The sequence below is a fragment of the Salmo trutta genome, unplaced genomic scaffold (genome assembly GCF_901001165.1).
Source record: "Salmo trutta unplaced genomic scaffold, fSalTru1.1, whole genome shotgun sequence".
Classification (NCBI taxonomy): domain Eukaryota; kingdom Metazoa; phylum Chordata; class Actinopteri; order Salmoniformes; family Salmonidae; genus Salmo; species Salmo trutta.
This window is the reverse complement of record NW_021823369.1, coordinates 30,988-45,366: the sequence shown is the minus strand read 5'-3', so window position 1 is coordinate 45,366 and position 14,379 is coordinate 30,988. Positions and strand designations below refer to the sequence as shown.

The window sequence follows — 14,379 nt, the reverse complement described above, 5'->3', positions numbered from 1 at the left end:
AGAAAACCTGCAAAAAGCCCAAAGATGTTTGATTCTACAACAGAAGTTGGCACATAGAGGGTTCCGAATTCAGACGAGTCCCTAGACACTTGTGGGGGACGTAGAGAAAAATTGAGAACACCACCGTGTTCGCGAGGGTCTCCTCTTTCCAGGGAGGGGTCATAGGATTTGTAGGTCAAACGGTTCAGAAGCTACCGATGTTTTGTGAGAAGACCGATTATAGGTATGTCTCATGGTTTGACAAACACCGCTCTAGCTCCACCACCTTCATTGCAGATGTGGAGGTGTAACATAAACAGTTATGGAGGCTTGAGACAGATACGACTCGTCTCAATCTCTCTAGTTGAAAACTGATCGATTTGAATGGGTATTTTTTACATTCGTTTACTTTGATTCACTTACTGATGCATCAATCGACTCAAAATAAATGAGCTCCATTCTTTTTGAAGTTTTATTTTTTCGTTTTTCTCTTTTAAATATAATTGATCTAATTTTGCTTAATATTCATTTGTCAAAACTCATCATCAGTTTGCTGTCGCGGCTAAAGAAGACAGAATGTGAAAGACACAGCAGATGAACTACAAAATATTTGAACTGAAGCCTGGTCAACAGTTTGGAAGACTGCTATGTTCACAAGTATAGCACAAACACTCACATGAGGTTCAATCTTTCCAAGCACCATGGACAACAACAATCGATATCCTCATTGTCATTGCTGCAGAAAGCAAAACAATTTTATTCTTGTGTAAGGCTCGTTGGTCTAGGGGTATGATTCTTGCTTAGGGTGCGAGAGGTCCCGGGTTCAAATCCCGGATGAGCCCTTTTGCAGATATTTTAACAAGCTCAGACAGGCAGATCTCGGGCCACTGGTCGCAGGACGAGGTGGCTGAATGGTTTAGGCGATGGACTGCTAATCTATTGTGATATTCACTAGTTGGCTCAATGTCGCACTTCATTTAGAAAACCTGCAAAAAGCCCAAAGATGTTTGATTCTACAAACAGAAGTTGGCACATAGAGGGTTCCGAATTCAGACGAGTCCCTAGACACTTGTGGGGGACGTAGAGAAAAATTGAGAACACCACCGTGTTCGCGAGGGTCTCCTCTTTCCAGGGAGGGGTCATAGGATTTTGTAGGTCAAACGGTTCAGAAGCTACCGATGTTTTTGTGAGAAGACCGATTATAGGTATGTCTCATGGTTTGACAAACACCGCTCTAGCTCCACCACCTTTCATTGCAGATGTGGAGGTGTAACATAAACAGTTATGGAGGCTTGAGACAGATACGACTCGTCTCAATCTCTCTAGTTGAAAACTGATCGATTTGAATGGGTATTTTTACATTCGTTTACTTTGATTCACTTACTGATGCATCAATCGACTCAAAATAAATGAGCTCCATTCTTTTTGAAGTTTTATTTTTTCGTTTTTCTCTTTTAAAATATTAATTGATCTAATTTTGCTTAATATTCATTTGTCAAAACTCATCATCAGTTTGCTGTCGCGGCTAAAGAAGACAGAATGTGAAAGACACAGCAGATGAACTACAAAATATTTGAACTGAAGCCTGGTCAACAGTTTGGAAGACTGCTATGTTCACAAGTATAGCACAAACACTCACATGAGGTTCAATCTTTCCAAGCACCATGGACAACAACAATCGATATCCTCATTGTCATTGCTGCAGAAAGCAAAACAATTTTATTCTTGTGTAAGGCTCGTTGGTCTAGGGGTATGATTCTTGCTTAGGGTGCGAGAGGTCCCGGGTTCAAATCCCGGATGAGCCCTTTTGCAGATATTTTAACAAGCTCAGACAGGCAGATCTCGGGCCACTGGTCGCAGGACGAGGTGGCTGAATGGTTTAGGCGATGGACTGCTAATCTATTGTGATATTCACTAGTTGGCTCAATGTCGCACTTCATTTAGAAAACCTGCAAAAAGCCCAAAGATTTTGATTCTACAAACAGAAGTTGGCACATAGAGGGTTCCGAATTCAGACGAGTCCCTAGACACTTGTGGGGGACGTAGAGAAAAATTGAGAACACCACCGTGTTCGCGAGGGTCTCCTCTTTCCAGGGAGGGGTCATAGGATTTTGTAGGTCAAACGGTTCAGAAGCTACCGATGTTTTTGTGAGAAGACCGATTATAGGTATGTCTCATGGTTTGACAAACACCGCTCTAGCTCCACCACCTTTCATTGCAGATGTGGAGGTGTAACATAAACAGTTATGGAGGCTTGAGATAGATACGACTCGTCTCAATCTCTCTAGTTGAAAACTGATCGATTTGAATGGGTATTTTTTACATTCGTTTACTTTGATTCACTTACTGATGCATCAATCGACTCAAAATAAATGAGCTCCATTCTTTTTGAAGTTTTATTTTTCGTTTTTCTCTTTTAAAATATTAATTGATCTAATTTTGCTTAATATTCATTTGTCAAAACTCATCATCAGTTTGCTGTCGCGGCTAAAGAAGACAGAATGTGAAAGACACAGCAGATGAACTACAAAATATTTGAACTGAAGCCTGGTCAACAGTTTGGAAGACTGCTATGTTCACAAGTATAGCACAAACACTCACATGAGGTTCAATCTTTCCAAGCACCATGGACAACAACAATCGATATCCTCATTGTCATTGCTGCAGAAAGCAAAACAATTTTATTCTTGTGTAAGGCTCGTTGGTCTAGGGGTATGATTCTTGCTTAGGGTGCGAGAGGTCCCGGGTTCAAATCCCGGATGAGCCCTTTTGCAGATATTTTAACAAGCTCAGACAGGCAGATCTCGGGCCACTGGTCGCAGGACGAGGTGGCTGAATGGTTTAGGCGATGGACTGCTAATCTATTGTGATATTCACTAGTTGGCTCAATGTCGCTCTTCATTTAGAAAACCTGCAAAAAGCCCAAAGATGTTTGATTCTACAAACAGAAGTTGGCACATAGAGGGTTCCGAATTCAGACGAGTCCCTAGACACTTGTGGGGGACGTAGAGAAAAATTGAGAACACCACCGTGTTCGCGAGGGTCTCCTCTTTCCAGGGAGGGGTCATAGGATTTTGTAGGTCAAACGGTTCAGAAGCTACCGATGTTTTTGTGAGAAGACCGATTATAGGTATGTCTCATGGTTTGACAAACACCGCTCTAGCTCCACCACCTTTCATTGCAGATGTGGAGGTGTAACATAAACAGTTATGGAGGCTTGAGACAGATACGACTCGTCTCAATCTCTCTAGTTGAAAACTGATCGATTTGAATGGGTATTTTTTACATTCGTTTACTTTGATTCACTTACTGATGCATCAATCGACTCAAAATAAATGAGCTCCATTCTTTTTGAAGTTTTATTTTTTCGTTTTTCTCTTTTAAAATATTAATTGATCTAATTTTGCTTAATATTCATTTGTCAAAACTCATCATCAGTTTGCTGTCGCGGCTAAAGAAGACAGAATGTGAAAGACACAGCAGATGAACTACAAAAGATTTGAACTGAAGCCTGGTCAACAGTTTGGAAGACTGCTATGCTCACAAGTATAGCACAAACACTCACATGAGGTTCAATCTTTCCAAGCACCATGGACAACAACAATCGATATCCTCATTGTCATTGCTGCAGAAAGCAAAACAATTTTATTCTTGTGTAAGGCTCGTTGGTCTAGGGGTATGATTCTCGCTTAGGGTGCGAGAGGTCCCGGGTTCAAATCCCGGATGAGCCCTTTTGCAGATATTTTAACAAGCTCAGACAGGCAGATCTCGGGCCACTGGTCGCAGGACGAGGTGGCTGAATGGTTTAGGCGATGGACTGCTAATCTATTGTGATATTCACTAGTTGGCTCAATGTCGCACTTCATTTAGAAAACCTGCAAAAAGCCCAAAGATTTTTGATTCTACAAACAGAAGTTGGCACATAGAGGGTTCCGAATTCAGACGAGTCCCTAGACACTTGTGGGGGACGTAGAGAAAAATTGAGAACACCACCGTGTTCGCGAGGGTCTCCTCTTTCCAGGGAGGGGTCATAGGATTTTGTAGGTCAAACGGTTCAGAAGCTACCGATGTTTTTGTGAGAAGACCGATTATAGGTATGTCTCATGGTTTGACAAACACCGCTCTAGCTCCACCACCTTTCATTGCAGATGTGGAGGTGTAACATAAACAGTTATGGAGGCTTGAGACAGATACGACTCGTCTCAATCTCTCTAGTTGAAAACTGATCGATTTGAATGGGTATTTTTTACATTCGTTTACTTTGATTCACTTACTGATGCATCAATCGACTCAAAATAAATGAGCTCCATTCTTTTTGAAGTTTTATTTTTCGTTTTTCTCTTTTAAAATATTAATTGATCTAATTTTGCTTAATATTCATTTGTCAAAACTCATCATCAGTTTGCTGTCGCGGCTAAAGAAGACAGAATGTGAAAGACACAGCAGATGAACTACAAAAGATTTGAACTGAAGCCTGGTCAACAGTTTGGAAGACTGCTATGCTCACAAGTATAGCACAAACACTCACATGAGGTTCAATCTTTCCAAGCACCATGGACAACAACAATCGATATCCTCATTGTCATTGCTGCAGAAAGCAAAACAATTTTATTCTTGTGTAAGGCTCGTTGGTCTAGGGGTATGATTCTCGCTTAGGGTGCGAGAGGTCCCGGGTTCAAATCCCGGATGAGCCCTTTTGCAGATATTTTAACAAGCTCAGACAGGCAGATCTCGGGCCACTGGTCGCAGGACGAGGTGGCTGAATGGTTTAGGCGATGGACTGCTAATCTATTGTGATATTCACTAGTTGGCTCAATGTCGCTCTTCATTTAGAAAACCTGCAAAAAGCCCAAAGATGTTTGATTCTACAAACAGAAGTTGGCACATAGAGGGTTCCGAATTCAGACGAGTCCCTAGACACTTGTGGGGGACGTAGAGAAAAATTGAGAACACCACCGTGTTCGCGAGGGTCTCCTCTTTCCAGGGAGGGGTCATAGGATTTTGTAGGTCAAACGGTTCAGAAGCTACCGATGTTTTTGTGAGAAGACCGATTATAGGTATGTCTCATGGTTTGACAAACACCGCTCTAGCTCCACCACCTTTCATTGCAGATGTGGAGGTGTAACATAAACAGTTATGGAGGCTTGAGACAGATACGACTCGTCTCAATCTCTCTAGTTGAAAACTGATCGATTTGAATGGGTATTTTTTACATTCGTTTACTTTGATTCACTTACTGATGCATCAATCGACTCAAAATAAATGAGCTCCATTCTTTTTGAAGTTTTATTTTTTCGTTTTTTCTCTTTTAAAATATTAATTGATCTAATTTTGCTTAATATTCATTTGTCAAAACTCATCATCAGTTTGCTGTCGCGGCTAAAGAAGACAGAATGTGAAAGACACAGCAGATGAACTACAAAAGATTTGAACTGAAGCCTGGTCAACAGTTTGGAAGACTGCTATGCTCACAAGTATAGCACAAACACTCACATGAGGTTCAATCTTTCCAAGCACCATGGACAACAACAATCGATATCCTCATTGTCATTGCTGCAGAAAGCAAAACAATTTTATTCTTGTGTAAGGCTCGTTGGTCTAGGGGTATGATTCTTGCTTAGGGTGCGAGAGGTCCCGGGTTCAAATCCCGGATGAGCCCTTTTGCAGATATTTTAACAAGCTCAGACAGGCAGATCTCGGGCCACTGGTCGCAGGACGAGGTGGCTGAATGGTTTAGGCGATGGACTGCTAATCTATTGTGATATTCACTAGTTGGCTCAATGTCGCACTTCATTTAGAAAACCTGCAAAAAGCCCAAAGATGTTTGATTCTACAAACAGAAGTTGGCACATAGAGGGTTCCGAATTCAGACGAGTCCCTAGACACTTGTGGGGGACGTAGAGAAAAATTGAGAACACCACCGTGTTCGCGAGGGTCTCCTCTTTCCAGGGAGGGGTCATAGGATTTTGTAGGTCAAACGGTTCAGAAGCTACCGATGTTTTTGTGAGAAGACCGATTATAGGTATGTCTCATGGTTTGACAAACACCGCTCTAGCTCCACCACCTTTCATTGCAGATGTGGAGGTGTAACATAAACAGTTATGGAGGCTTGAGACAGATACGACTCGTCTCAATCTCTCTAGTTGAAAACTGATCGATTTGAATGGGTATTTTTTACATTCGTTTACTTTGATTCACTTACTGATGCATCAATCGACTCAAAATAAATGAGCTCCATTCTTTTTGAAGTTTTATTTTTCGTTTTTCTCTTTTAAAATATTAATTGATCTAATTTTGCTTAATATTCATTTGTCAAAACTCATCATCAGTTTGCTGTCGCGGCTGAAGAAGACAGAATGTGAAAGACACAGCAGATGAACTACAAAAGATTTGAACTGAAGCCTGGTCAACAGTTTGGAAGACTGCTATGTTCACAAGTATAGCACAAACACTCACATGAGGTTCAATCTTTCCAAGCACCATGGACAACAACAATCGATATCCTCATTGTCATTGCTGCAGAAAGCAAAACAATTTTATTCTTGTGTAAGGCTCGTTGGTCTAGGGGTATGATTCTCGCTTAGGGTGCGAGAGGTCCCGGGTTCAAATCCCGGATGAGCCCTTTTGCAGATATTTTAACAAGCTCAGACAGGCAGATCTCGGGCCACTGGTCGCAGGACGAGGTGGCTGAATGGTTTAGGCGATGGACTGCTAATCTATTGTGATATTCACTAGTTGGCTCAATGTCGCACTTCATTTAGAAAACCTGCAAAAAGCCCAAAGATGTTTGATTCTACAAACAGAAGTTGGCACATAGAGGGTTCCGAATTCAGACGAGTCCCTAGACACTTGTGGGGGACGTAGAGAAAAATTGAGAACACCACCGTGTTCGCGAGGGTCTCCTCTTTCCAGGGAGGGGTCATAGGATTTTGTAGGTCAAACGGTTCAGAAGCTACCGATGTTTTTGTGAGAAGACCGATTATAGGTATGTCTCATGGTTTGACAAACACCGCTCTAGCTCCACCACCTTTCATTGCAGATGTGGAGGTGTAACATAAACAGTTATGGAGGCTTGAGATAGATACGACTCGTCTCAATCTCTCTAGTTGAAAACTGATCGATTTGAATGGGTATTTTTTACATTCGTTTACTTTGATTCACTTACTGATGCATCAATCGACTCAAAATAAATGAGCTCCATTCTTTTTGAAGTTTTATTTTTTCGTTTTTCTCTTTTAAAATATTAATTGATCTAATTTTGCTTAATATTCATTTGTCAAAACTCATCATCAGTTTGCTGTCGCGGCTGAAGAAGACAGAATGTGAAAGACACAGCAGATGAACTACAAAAGATTTGAACTGAAGCCTGGTCAACAGTTTGGAAGACTGCTATGTTCACAAGTATAGCACAAACACTCACATGAGGTTCAATCTTTCCAAGCACCATGGACAACAACAATCGATATCCTCATTGTCATTGCTGCAGAAAGCAAAACAATTTTATTCTTGTGTAAGGCTCGTTGGTCTAGGGGTATGATTCTTGCTTAGGGTGCGAGAGGTCCCGGGTTCAAATCCCGGATGAGCCCTTTTGCAGATATTTTAACAAGCTCAGACAGGCAGATCTCGGGCCACTGGTCGCAGGACGAGGTGGCTGAATGGTTTAGGCGATGGACTGCTAATCTATTGTGATATTCACTAGTTGGCTCAATGTCGCACTTCATTTAGAAAACCTGCAAAAAGCCCAAAGATGTTTGATTCTACAAACAGAAGTTGGCACATAGAGGGTTCCGAATTCAGACGAGTCCCTAGACACTTGTGGGGGACGTAGAGAAAAATTGAGAACACCACCGTGTTCGCGAGGGTCTCCTCTTTCCAGGGAGGGGTCATAGGATTTTGTAGGTCAAACGGTTCAGAAGCTACCGATGTTTTTGTGAGAAGACCGATTATAGGTATGTCTCATGGTTTGACAAACACCGCTCTAGCTCCACCACCTTTCATTGCAGATGTGGAGGTGTAACATAAACAGTTATGGAGGCTTGAGACAGATACGACTCGTCTCAATCTCTCTAGTTGAAAACTGATCGATTTGAATGGGTATTTTTTACATTCGTTTACTTTGATTCACTTACTGATGCATCAATCGACTCAAAATAAATGAGCTCCATTCTTTTTGAAGTTTTATTTTTCGTTTTTCTCTTTTAAAATATTAATTGATCTAATTTTGCTTAATATTCATTTGTCAAAACTCATCATCAGTTTGCTGTCGCGGCTAAAGAAGACAGAATGTGAAAGACACAGCAGATGAACTACAAAAGATTTGAACTGAAGCCTGGTCAACAGTTTGGAAGACTGCTATGCTCACAAGTATAGCACAAACACTCACATGAGGTTCAATCTTTCCAAGCACCATGGACAACAACAATCGATATCCTCATTGTCATTGCCGCAGAAAGCAAAACAATTTTATTCTTGTGTAAGGCTCGTTGGTCTAGGGGTATGATTCTCGCTTAGGGTGCGAGAGGTCCTGGTTCAATTCCCGGATGAGCCCTTTTGCAGATATTTTAACAAGCTCAGACAGGCAGATCTCGGGCCACTGGTCGCAGGACGAGGTGGCTGAATGGTTTAGGCGATGGACTGCTAATCTATTGTGATATTCACTAGTTGGCTCAATGTCGCACTTCATTTAGAAAACCTGCAAAAAGCCCAAAGATTTTGGATTCTACAAACAGAAGTTGGCACATAGAGGGTTCCGAATTCAGACGAGTCCCTAGACACTTGTGGGGGACGTAGAGAAAAATTGAGAACACCACCGTGTTCGCAAGGGTCTCCTCTTTCCAGGGAGGGGTCATAGGATTTTGTAGGTCAAACGGTTCAGAAGCTACCGATGTTTTTGTGAGAAGACCGATTATAGGTATGTCTCATGGTTTGACAAACACCGCTCTAGCTCCACCACCTTTCATTGCAGATGTGGAGGTGTAACATAAACAGTTATGGAGGCTTGAGATAGATACGACTCGTCTCAATCTCTCTAGTTGAAAACTGATCGATTTGAATGGGTATTTTTTACATTCGTTTACTTTGATTCACTTACTGATGCATCAATCGACTCAAAATAAATGAGCTCCATTCTTTTTGAAGTTTTATTTTTTCGTTTTTCTCTTTTAAAATATTAATTGATCTAATTTTGCTTAATATTCATTTGTCAAAACTCATCATCAGTTTGCTGTCGCGGCTAAAGAAGACAGAATGTGAAAGACACAGCAGATGAACTACAAAAGATTTGAACTGAAGCCTGGTCAACAGTTTGGAAGACTGCTATGCTCACAAGTATAGCACAAACACTCACATGAGGTTCAATCTTTCCAAGCACCATGGACAACAACAATCGATATCCTCATTGTCATTGCCGCAGAAAGCAAAACAATTTTATTCTTGTGTAAGGCTCGTTGGTCTAGGGGTATGATTCTCGCTTAGGGTGCGAGAGGTCCTGGTTTCAATTCCCGGATGAGCCCTTTTGCAGATATTTTAACAAGCTCAGACAGGCAGATCTCGGGCCACTGGTCGCAGGACGAGGTGGCTGAATGGTTTAGGCGATGGACTGCTAATCTATTGTGATATTCACTAGTTGGCTCAATGTCGCACTTCATTTAGAAAACCTGCAAAAAGCCCAAAGATTTTGGATTCTACAAACAGAAGTTGGCACATAGAGGGTTCCGAATTCAGACGAGTCCCTAGACACTTGTGGGGGACGTAGAGAAAAATTGAGAACACCACCGTGTTCGCGAGGGTCTCCTCTTTCCAGGGAGGGGTCATAGGATTTTGTAGGTCAAACGGTTCAGAAGCTACCGATGTTTTTGTGAGAAGACCGATTATAGGTATGTCTCATGGTTTGACAAACACCGCTCTAGCTCCACCACCTTTCATTGCAGATGTGGAGGTGTAACATAAACAGTTATGGAGGCTTGAGACAGATACGACTCGTCTCAATCTCTCTAGTTGAAAACTGATCGATTTGAATGGGTATTTTTTACATTCGTTTACTTTGATTCACTTACTGATGCATCAATCGACTCAAAATAAATGAGCTCCATTCTTTTTGAAGTTTTATTTTTTCGTTTTTCTCTTTTAAAATATTAATTGATCTAATTTTGCTTAATATTCATTTGTCAAAACTCATCATCAGTTTGCTGTCGCGGCTAAAGAAGACAGAATGTGAAAGACACAGCAGATGAACTACAAAAGATTTGAACTGAAGCCTGGTCAACAGTTTGGAAGACTGCTATGCTCACAAGTATAGCACAAACACTCACATGAGGTTCAATCTTTCCAAGCACCATGGACAACAACAATCGATATCCTCATTGTCATTGCCGCAGAAAGCAAAACAATTTTATTCTTGTGTAAGGCTCGTTGGTCTAGGGGTATGATTCTTGCTTAGGGTGCGAGAGGTCCCGGGTTCAAATCCCGGATGAGCACTTTTGCAGATATTTTAACAAGCTCAGACAGGCAGATCTCGGGCCACTGGTCGCAGGACGAGGTGGCTGAATGGTTTAGGCGATGGACTGCTAATCTATTGTGATATTCACTAGTTGGCTCAATGTCGCACTTCATTTAGAAAACCTGCAAAAAGCCCAAAGATGTTTGATTCTACAAACAGAAGTTGGCACATAGAGGGTTCCGAATTCAGACGAGTCCCTAGACACTTGTGGGGGACGTAGAGAAAAATTGAGAACACCACCGTGTTCGCGAGGGTCTCCTCTTTCCAGGGAGGGGTCATAGGATTTTGTAGGTCAAACGGTTCAGAAGCTACCGATGTTTTTGTGAGAAGACCGATTATAGGTATGTCTCATGGTTTGACAAACACCGCTCTAGCTCCACCACCTTTCATTGCAGATGTGGAGGTGTAACATAAACAGTTATGGAGGCTTGAGACAGATACGACTCGTCTCAATCTCTCTAGTTGAAAACTGATCGATTTGAATGGGTATTTTTTACATTTGTTTACTTTGATTCACTTACTGATGCATCAATCGACTCAAAATAAATGAGCTCCATTCTTTTTGAAGTTTTATTTTTCGTTTTTCTCTTTTAAAATATTAATTGATCTAATTTTGCTTAATATTCATTTGTCAAAACTCATCATCAGTTTGCTGTCGCGGCTGAAGAAGACAGAATGTGAAAGACACAGCAGATGAACTACAAAAGATTTGAACTGAAGCCTGGTCAACAGTTTGGAAGACTGCTATGCTCACAAGTATAGCACAAACACTCACATGAGGTTCAATCTTTCCAAGCACCATGGACAACAACAATCGATATCCTCATTGTCATTGCTGCAGAAAGCAAAACAATTTTATTCTTGTGTAAGGCTCGTTGGTCTAGGGGTATGATTCTCGCTTAGGGTGCGAGAGGTCCCGGGTTCAAATCCCGGATGAGCCCTTTTGCAGATATTTTAACAAGCTCAGACAGGCAGATCTCGGGCCACTGGTCGCAGGACGAGGTGGCTGAATGGTTTAGGCGATGGACTGCTAATCTATTGTGATATTCACTAGTTGGCTCAATGTCGCTCTTCATTTAGAAAACCTGCAAAAAGCCCAAAGATTTTTGATTCTACAAACAGAAGTTGGCACATAGAGGGTTCCGAATTCAGACGAGTCCCTAGACACTTGTGGGGGACGTAGAGAAAAATTGAGAACACCACCGTGTTCGCGAGGGTCTCCTCTTTCCAGGGAGGGGTCATAGGATTTTGTAGGTCAAACGGTTCAGAAGCTACCGATGTTTTTGTGAGAAGACCGATTATAGGTATGTCTCATGGTTTGACAAACACCGCTCTAGCTCCACCACCTTTCATTGCAGATGTGGAGGTGTAACATAAACAGTTATGGAGGCTTGAGACAGATACGACTCGTCTCAATCTCTCTAGTTGAAAACTGATCGATTTGAATGGGTATTTTTTACATTTGTTTACTTTGATTCACTTACTGATGCATCAATCGACTCAAAATAAATGAGCTCCATTCTTTTTGAAGTTTTATTTTTCGTTTTTCTCTTTTAAAATATTAATTGATCTAATTTTGCTTAATATTCATTTGTCAAAACTCATCATCAGTTTGCTGTCGCGGCTAAAGAAGACAGAATGTGAAAGACACAGCAGATGAACTACAAAAGATTTGAACTGAAGCCTGGTCAACAGTTTGGAAGACTGCTATGCTCACAAGTATAGCACAAACACTCACATGAGGTTCAATCTTTCCAAGCACCATGGACAACAACAATCGATATCCTCATTGTCATTGCCGCAGAAAGCAAAACAATTTTATTCTTGTGTAAGGCTCGTTGGTCTAGGGGTATGATTCTCGCTTAGGGTGCGAGAGGTCCTGGTTTCAATTCCCGGATGAGCCCTTTTGCAGATATTTTAACAAGCTCAGACAGGCAGATCTCGGGCCACTGGTCGCAGGACGAGGTGGCTGAATGGTTTAGGCGATGGACTGCTAATCTATTGTGATATTCACTAGTTGGCTCAATGTCGCACTTCATTTAGAAAACCTGCAAAAAGCCCAAAGATTTTGGATTCTACAAACAGAAGTTGGCACATAGAGGGTTCCGAATTCAGACGAGTCCCTAGACACTTGTGGGGGACGTAGAGAAAAATTGAGAACACCACCGTGTTCGCGAGGGTCTCCTCTTTCCAGGGAGGGGTCATAGGATTTTGTAGGTCAAACGGTTCAGAAGCTACCGATGTTTTTGTGAGAAGACCGATTATAGGTATGTCTCATGGTTTGACAAACACCGCTCTAGCTCCACCACCTTTCATTGCAGATGTGGAGGTGTAACATAAACAGTTATGGAGGCTTGAGACAGATACGACTCGTCTCAATCTCTCTAGTTGAAAACTGATCGATTTGAATGGGTATTTTTTACATTCGTTTACTTTGATTCACTTACTGATGCATCAATCGACTCAAAATAAATGAGCTCCATTCTTTTTGAAGTTTTATTTTTTCGTTTTTCTCTTTTAAAATATTAATTGATCTAATTTTGCTTAATATTCATTTGTCAAAACTCATCATCAGTTTGCTGTCGCGGCTAAAGAAGACAGAATGTGAAAGACACAGCAGATGAACTACAAAAGATTTGAACTGAAGCCTGGTCAACAGTTTGGAAGACTGCTATGCTCACAAGTATAGCACAAACACTCACATGAGGTTCAATCTTTCCAAGCACCATGGACAACAACAATCGATATCCTCATTGTCATTGCCGCAGAAAGCAAAACAATTTTATTCTTGTGTAAGGCTCGTTGGTCTAGGGGTATGATTCTCGCTTAGGGTGCGAGAGGTCCTGGGTTCAATTCCCGGATGAGCCCTTTTGCAGATATTTTAACAAGCTCAGACAGGCAGATCTCGGGCCACTGGTCGCAGGACGAGGTGGCTGAATGGTTTAGGCGATGGACTGCTAATCTATTGTGATATTCACTAGTTGGCTCAATGTCGCACTTCATTTAGAAAACCTGCAAAAAGCCCAAAGATTTTGGATTCTACAAACAGAAGTTGGCACATAGAGGGTTCCGAATTCAGACGAGTCCCTAGACACTTGTGGGGGACGTAGAGAAAAATTGAGAACACCACCGTGTTCGCGAGGGTCTCCTCTTTCCAGGGAGGGGTCATAGGATTTTGTAGGTCAAACGGTTCAGAAGCTACCGATGTTTTTGTGAGAAGACCGATTATAGGTATGTCTCATGGTTTGACAAACACCGCTCTAGCTCCACCACCTTTCATTGCAGATGTGGAGGTGTAACATAAACAGTTATGGAGGCTTGAGATAGATACGACTCGTCTCAATCTCTCTAGTTGAAAACTGATCGATTTGAATGGGTATTTTTTACATTTGTTTACTTTGATTCACTTACTGATGCATCAATCGACTCAAAATAAATGAGCTCCATTCTTTTTGAAGTTTTATTTTTTCGTTTTTCTCTTTTAAAATATTAATTGATCTAATTTTGCTTAATATTCATTTGTCAAAACTCATCATCAGTTTGCTGTCGCGGCTGAAGAAGACAGAATGTGAAAGACACAGCAGATGAACTACAAAAGATTTGAACTGAAGCCTGGTCAACAGTTTGGAAGACTGCTATGCTCACAAGTATAGCACAAACACTCACATGAGGTTCAATCTTTCCAAGCACCATGGACAACAACAATCGATATCCTCATTGTCATTGCTGCAGAAAGCAAAACAATTTTATTCTTGTGTAAGGCTCGTTGGTCTAGGGGTATGATTCTTGCTTAGGGTGCGAGAGGTCCCGGGTTCAAATCCCGGATGAGCACTTTTGCAGATATTTTAACAAGCTCAGACAGGCAGATCTCGGGCCACTGGTCGCAGGACGAGGTGGCTGAA

The 14,379-nt window shown here is 41.6% G+C and overlaps 15 non-coding genes across 15 annotated transcripts; all 15 read left to right on the top strand.

Moving 5' to 3' along the window:
- Positions 1 to 749: 749 nt before the first annotated feature.
- trnap-agg (transfer RNA proline (anticodon AGG)) lies at positions 750 to 821 on the top strand. The gene has a single exon. It is a non-coding gene; the product is annotated as a tRNA-Pro (tRNA).
- Positions 822 to 1,712: 891 nt separating this feature from the next.
- trnap-agg (transfer RNA proline (anticodon AGG)) lies at positions 1,713 to 1,784 on the top strand. The gene has a single exon. It is a non-coding gene; the product is annotated as a tRNA-Pro (tRNA).
- Positions 1,785 to 2,674: 890 nt separating this feature from the next.
- On the top strand, positions 2,675 to 2,746 carry trnap-agg (transfer RNA proline (anticodon AGG)). Its single transcript has one exon. It is a non-coding gene; the product is annotated as a tRNA-Pro (tRNA).
- An 892-nt stretch (positions 2,747 to 3,638) lies between these two features.
- On the top strand, positions 3,639 to 3,710 carry trnap-agg (transfer RNA proline (anticodon AGG)). The gene has a single exon. It is a non-coding gene; the product is annotated as a tRNA-Pro (tRNA).
- Positions 3,711 to 4,601: 891 nt separating this feature from the next.
- trnap-agg (transfer RNA proline (anticodon AGG)) lies at positions 4,602 to 4,673 on the top strand. The gene has a single exon. It is a non-coding gene; the product is annotated as a tRNA-Pro (tRNA).
- Positions 4,674 to 5,566: 893 nt separating this feature from the next.
- trnap-agg (transfer RNA proline (anticodon AGG)) lies at positions 5,567 to 5,638 on the top strand. Its single transcript has one exon. It is a non-coding gene; the product is annotated as a tRNA-Pro (tRNA).
- Positions 5,639 to 6,529: 891 nt separating this feature from the next.
- Positions 6,530 to 6,601, top strand: trnap-agg (transfer RNA proline (anticodon AGG)). Its single transcript has one exon. It is a non-coding gene; the product is annotated as a tRNA-Pro (tRNA).
- Positions 6,602 to 7,493: 892 nt separating this feature from the next.
- On the top strand, positions 7,494 to 7,565 carry trnap-agg (transfer RNA proline (anticodon AGG)). Its single transcript has one exon. It is a non-coding gene; the product is annotated as a tRNA-Pro (tRNA).
- Positions 7,566 to 8,456: 891 nt separating this feature from the next.
- On the top strand, positions 8,457 to 8,527 carry trnap-agg (transfer RNA proline (anticodon AGG)). The gene has a single exon. It is a non-coding gene; the product is annotated as a tRNA-Pro (tRNA).
- Positions 8,528 to 9,419: 892 nt separating this feature from the next.
- On the top strand, positions 9,420 to 9,491 carry trnap-agg (transfer RNA proline (anticodon AGG)). Its single transcript has one exon. It is a non-coding gene; the product is annotated as a tRNA-Pro (tRNA).
- An 892-nt stretch (positions 9,492 to 10,383) lies between these two features.
- On the top strand, positions 10,384 to 10,455 carry trnap-agg (transfer RNA proline (anticodon AGG)). Its single transcript has one exon. It is a non-coding gene; the product is annotated as a tRNA-Pro (tRNA).
- An 891-nt stretch (positions 10,456 to 11,346) lies between these two features.
- trnap-agg (transfer RNA proline (anticodon AGG)) lies at positions 11,347 to 11,418 on the top strand. The gene has a single exon. It is a non-coding gene; the product is annotated as a tRNA-Pro (tRNA).
- An 891-nt stretch (positions 11,419 to 12,309) lies between these two features.
- trnap-agg (transfer RNA proline (anticodon AGG)) lies at positions 12,310 to 12,381 on the top strand. Its single transcript has one exon. It is a non-coding gene; the product is annotated as a tRNA-Pro (tRNA).
- Positions 12,382 to 13,273: 892 nt separating this feature from the next.
- trnap-agg (transfer RNA proline (anticodon AGG)) lies at positions 13,274 to 13,345 on the top strand. The gene has a single exon. It is a non-coding gene; the product is annotated as a tRNA-Pro (tRNA).
- Positions 13,346 to 14,237: 892 nt separating this feature from the next.
- trnap-agg (transfer RNA proline (anticodon AGG)) lies at positions 14,238 to 14,309 on the top strand. Its single transcript has one exon. It is a non-coding gene; the product is annotated as a tRNA-Pro (tRNA).
- Positions 14,310 to 14,379: the final 70 nt, after the last annotated feature.